Genomic DNA, 6,000 nt, shown 5'->3' on the forward strand with positions numbered 1-6,000 from the left:
TGAATGAGTAGGTGTCCAAATGTTTAACTGGTACTGTATGTAATGTACTGTATATTACAAGTGTTGGATAAAAACAAATAAACTATGACTATTTCTTAAGTGGGGTACTTTCAAGTAAATCTTTCTGACATTACATTGGTCTGTCAGTTAGTACGTGCCCGGTTGTATCCCCAACAATGACTAACAGGCTCAAGCTAGGATATTGCCCAACTTTCAATTTCAGTGGTGTCTAACCTTCAGTGGTGTCTAAGTATTTACAGAAGTACTTATAGTGCTTTGAGTCAGAGTTCATTTTAAATCAAATCAAACTTTATTTGTCACATGCGCCGAATACAAGTACAGACTTTACCGTGAAATGCTTACTTACAAGCTCTTAACCAAAGGTGCAGTTCAAGAAGAAGAACATATTTACCAAGTAGACTAAAATAAAAAATAATAATAAAAAGTAACACAAGAAGAATAACAATGGTACCGAGTCAGTGTGCGGAGGTACAGGCTAGTTGAGGTAATCTGCACATGTAGGTGGGGTCGAAATTGACTATGCATAGGTAACAAACATACAGCAAGTAGCAGCAGTGTACAAAAGGGGGGAGGGATCAATGTAAATTGTCTGGAGGTAATTTTATGAATTTTTCATCAGTCTTATGGTTTGGGGGTAGAAGCTGTTTAGGAGCCTTTTGATCCTAGATTTGGTGTTCCGTTAACTCTTGCCGTGCGGTAGCAGAGAAAACAATCTATAACGTGGGTGACTGGAATCTTTGACAATTTTATGGGCTTTCCTCTGACACTGCCTATTGTATAGGTCCTGGATGTCAGGAAGCTTGGCCCCAGTGATGTACTGGGCCATTCGCATTACCCTCTCTAGCGCCTTACGGCCAGATCCCGAGCAGTTACCATACCAGGTGTGGTCAGGACGCTCTCGATGGTGCAGCTGTAGAACCTTTTGAGGATCTGGGGACCCATGCCAAATCTCCTGAGGGGGAAAAGGTTGTGTCGTGCCCTCTTCACGACTGTCTTAGTATGAGAGTTAATTGATGATGTGGACACCAAGGAACTTGAAACTCTCGACCCACTCCACTACAGCCACACCTGTTTGGCCCGCCTTTTCCTGTAGTTCACGATCAGCTTCTTAGTCTTGCTCACATTGAGGGAGAGGTTGTTGTCCACACTGTCAGTTCTCTGACCTCCTCCCTATAGTCCTCCCATCATTGTCGGTGATCAGGCCTACCACTGTTGTGTCGTCAGCAAACTTAATGATGGTGTTGTAGTCATGTCTGTTCACCCAGTCGTGTACAGGAGAGGACTAAGTAGACACTCCTGAAGGGCCCCAGTGTTAAGGATCAGCGTGGCAGATGTGTTGTTGCCTACTCTTACCAACTGGGGGCAGCCCGTCAGGAAATCCAGGATCCAGTTGCAGAGGGAGGTGTTAAGTCCCAGAGTCCTTAGCTTAGTGATGAGCTTCGTGGGCACTATGGTGTTGAACACTGAGCTGAAGTCAATGGACAGCATTCTTACATGGGTGTAAAAGGTCATGTGGAGTGTGAGTGAGATTGCATCATCTGTGGATCTGTTGGGGCAGTATGCGAATTGGAGTGGGTCTAGGGTGTCCGGGAGGATGCTGTTGGTGTGAGCCATGACCAGCATTTCAAAGCACTTCATAGCTACCGACTTCAGTGCCACTGGACGGTAATCATTTAGGCAGGTTACCTTCGCTTCCTTGGGCACAGGGACTATGGGGGTCTGCTTGAAACATGTAGGTATTACAGACTAGGTCAGGGAGAGGTTGAAAATATCCATGAAGACACTTGCCAGTTGGTCTGCGCATGCTTTGAGTACACGTCCTGGCAATTTATCTGGCCCAGAGGCTTGTGAACGTTGACCTGTTTAAAGGTTTTGTTCACATCGGCTAACGAGAGCGTTATCACATAGTCATCCAGAACAGCTGGTGCTCTCGTGCATGCTTCAGTGTTGCTTGCCTCGAAGCGAGCATAAAAGACATTTAGCTCATCTGGTAGGCTCGCGTCACTGGGCAGCTCGCGTCTGGGTTTCCCTTTGTAGTCCGTAGTAGTTTTCAAGCCCTGCCACATCCGACGAGCATCAGATCCGGTGTAGTAGAATTCAGTCTTAATCCTTTATTGACGCTTTGCTTGTTTGATGGTTCGTCTGATGGCATAGCGGGATTTCTTATATCGGCTGTTGTGTGACACTATTGACAGAGCCATTGAACACACATGTTCCTGTGGTCAATACAAGTCTATGAGCTCTTAATGTAAATATGCGTAATCAGGTCTAAACTGAGTAGGTAATGATTTATAAATAATACACAAGAAATAAATTGCCGGTCATTAAAAATGAATTATTGTCAAATTACGTCTACGAGATGTAATTGAATAGCCTAGACAGCCCAGAACACACATTCCAAAATGACTTGTCTACTTAAAAGGAACAAATTTGAACTGCAATACTTCTCCATGGCTTTGAGCCATTTGGGGTACAGTATACACAGAATAACCATACTTTCCCTTTAGTAGTCTAACGGAAAAAATCAAGAGGTTCAGGGTAGAGTCAAGTGTAATATATAATTAATAGGCTATTTAGATATTGTGCCAAGTGTTACCACCATTAATACAGTAATAAGGACTGTGAAATACATTATAGGAAAATGTAATGACCATTTAATTTGTACTTTTAAAGGAAAGTAAGAAAGTAAAGGAACCTTATCAACAACATGTCACCATCTATGTCCCTCTAGATAAGTGATAGTCATTGAAAGTTGTTGGTTGTGTTGCACTAACATTTCAATAAACAGTCTTGACAGTCTGGGTGGACTTATTACCTTTTTCATGAGGCTGCGACGTCTAGTGATGATGATGTCCATTAATATTCTGAAGCAGAATGCTTGTAAGGTCAGTCTGCTCGTTGTCTCCCTGTCTACAGGGGAGGGACCAAGTAGCCACAATTTACTGTCGACAGGAAGGACAATTACCCCCATTTAATGGTAATTAACAGATATGATGGATGAAAATATAAAGCTTTCCTACCTGCCAGATTATCTGATTTAGAAATATGCACAGTTTGCATTCATTTGCATGCGGTAATGAGTTAGAAGCGAGCTAGGGAAAGATTAAGATGTTATTATCTTCATACTGTTGTTAGGAATTGCATAGGTACCAAGTTGTAATGCCTTGTTGCACACAGAATCTCAGTAGGGAATGTGAGTCACATGCTTGTAAGAACCATTTTAAATATACTTTTTTCTGACTAAATGGTGCTTTTATGGGTGGCAGATATTTGCATAAAATGACAACCACTCCTTTATCATTATTTTCCCTCTCCTTCCTTACAAGGTGAAGGACTGGATACTGATCGGAACATATTTTGTTGCAGTGTTACTGTTAAGATGTTTAGGTACTAAAGGTAGGCGATGTGAGAGATCTGAGTAATAACACTCAAATAAACACTATAAGAAGTATAATTACACTTGAAACGAATATCGTACATTGGAAATCAATAATGGCACCTATTATCCTCCATCTTCTCTTGTGGCTTGACATAGGCGTAAACGTTTGTAATAACTGTGTGAGTGTGTCACGCAAAAGTCTGAAGTCACTGAACAGATTGCTCCATTCAGCTCTATTGCAACGAGGACATCAGTTATTAAGTGATTTGGTTAAATTACCAGTTTTACAACCAGGACATATTTACTCAAGTCAAAGATTTTTAAATAGCGAAATGGGATTTTTTTTTAAATGAAATGTACTCAGGTGTCTCATTATTATGAATATTATCTTAAGCAAAAACCACAAAAAGAAAACAATGTACCAAACAAACCAAGGAAACAAATAGATAACTATTTAATTATATAAATTCACCAAAATATCTTCCATAGGATTACCTACTATATGAAAAGTTAAACACACTCAGGTCAAACCCAATCATATCCTGGGAGAATCAAGTCCTGCAGTTTCCTCAGTATTTTAAATAATTAAATTTGGAATTAAATCTACATGCAAACACAATTTGCATCCATTGACTGGGAACACATCCACAAATCCATTTGCAGATTTGAACTTTTCAGCTACATAAAACAAAGTTTGTGAATTGATTCTGAAGTTTCTAAAGGAAGAAAAATGTGCATTAAAAACATGACATTTAGTGACATTTAACCATGTAGTTATCATGTGCTGATGAATTAGGTTTGTCACTATAATGACGGAGTAGTTAAATCTCTGTGATGACGAATTAGTTTAATCACTGTGATGATGAATTAGTTAAAACTGTGATGATGAATTAGTTAAATCACTTAAATGATGGATTAATTATATCACTATAATGATGGGTTAGTTACATATCTATATTGATGGATTACTTATAAATCTATAATGAAAGGTTTGTTATATCAATATAATAATGGATTAGTTAGATAACAATAATGATGGGTTAGTTAAATCACTATAATGATGGATTAGTTAAATCACACCAATGATGGTTTAGTTATATCACTATAATGACAGATTAGTTATGTCACTATAATGATGGATTAGTTATATCACTATAATGATGGATTAGTTATGTCACTATAATGATGGATTAGTTATGTCACTATAATGATGGATTAGTTATGTCACTATAATGATGGATTAGTTATATCACTATAATGATGGATTAGTTATGTCACTATAATGATGGATTAGTTATGTCACTATAATGATGGATTAGTCATGTCACTATAATGATGGATTAGTTATGTAACTATAATGACGGATTAGCTATATCACTATAATGATGGATTAGTTATGTCACTATAATGATGGATTAGTTATGTAACTATAATGACGGATTAGCTATATCACTATAATGATGGATTAGTTATGTCACTATAATGATGAATTAGTTATGTAACTATAATGACTGATTAGTTATATCACTATAATGATGGATTAGTTATGTCACTATAATGATGGATTAGTTATATCACTATAATGATGGATTAGTTATGTTACTATAATGATGGATTAGTTATATCATTATAATGATGGATTAGTTATATCACTATAATGATGGATTAGTTATATCACTATAATGATGGATTAGTTATATCACTATAATGATGGGTTAGTTGTATCACTATAATGATGGATTAGTTGTATCACTATAATGATGGATTAGTTATGTCACTATAATGATGGATTAGTTATATCACTATAATGGTGGATTAGTTATATCACTATAATGGTGGATTAGTTATATCACTATAATGGTGGATTAGTTACAGTATATCAATATAATGATGGATTAGTTATAGCACTATAGTTATGGAATTGTTACTGTATATCGCTATAATTATGGATTAGTTATATCACTATAGTGATGGATTAGTTGTATCACTATAATGATGGATTAGTTATATCACTATAATGATGGATTAGTTATGTCACTATAATGATGGATTAGTTATGTCACTATAATGATGGATTAGTTATGTTACTATAATGATGGATTAGTTATGTCACTATAATGATGGATTAGTTATATCACTATAATGACGGATTAGTTATATCACAATAATGTGGATTAGTTATGTCACTATAATGATGGGTTAGTTATATCACTATAATGACGGATTAGTTATATCACTATAATGATGGATTAGTTATGTCACTATAATGATGGATTAGTTATGTCACTATAATGATGGATTAGTTATGTCACTATAATGATGGATTAGTTATGTCACTATAATGATGGATGAGTTATGTCACTATAATGATGGATTAGTTATGTCACTATAATGATGGATTAGTTGTATCACTATAATGATGGATTAGTTATATCACTATAATGATGGATTCGAATATCACTATAATGATGGATTCGTTATATCACTATAATGACGGATTAGTTATATCACTATAATGATGGATTAGTTATATCACTACAATGATGGATTAGTTATATCACTATAGTGATGGATTAGTTACAGTATATCAATATAATGAT

Source organism: Oncorhynchus mykiss, chromosome 14 (assembly GCF_057628025.1).
Source record: "Oncorhynchus mykiss isolate SJ-2025 chromosome 14, ASM5762802v1, whole genome shotgun sequence".
NCBI lineage: Eukaryota > Metazoa > Chordata > Actinopteri > Salmoniformes > Salmonidae > Oncorhynchus > Oncorhynchus mykiss.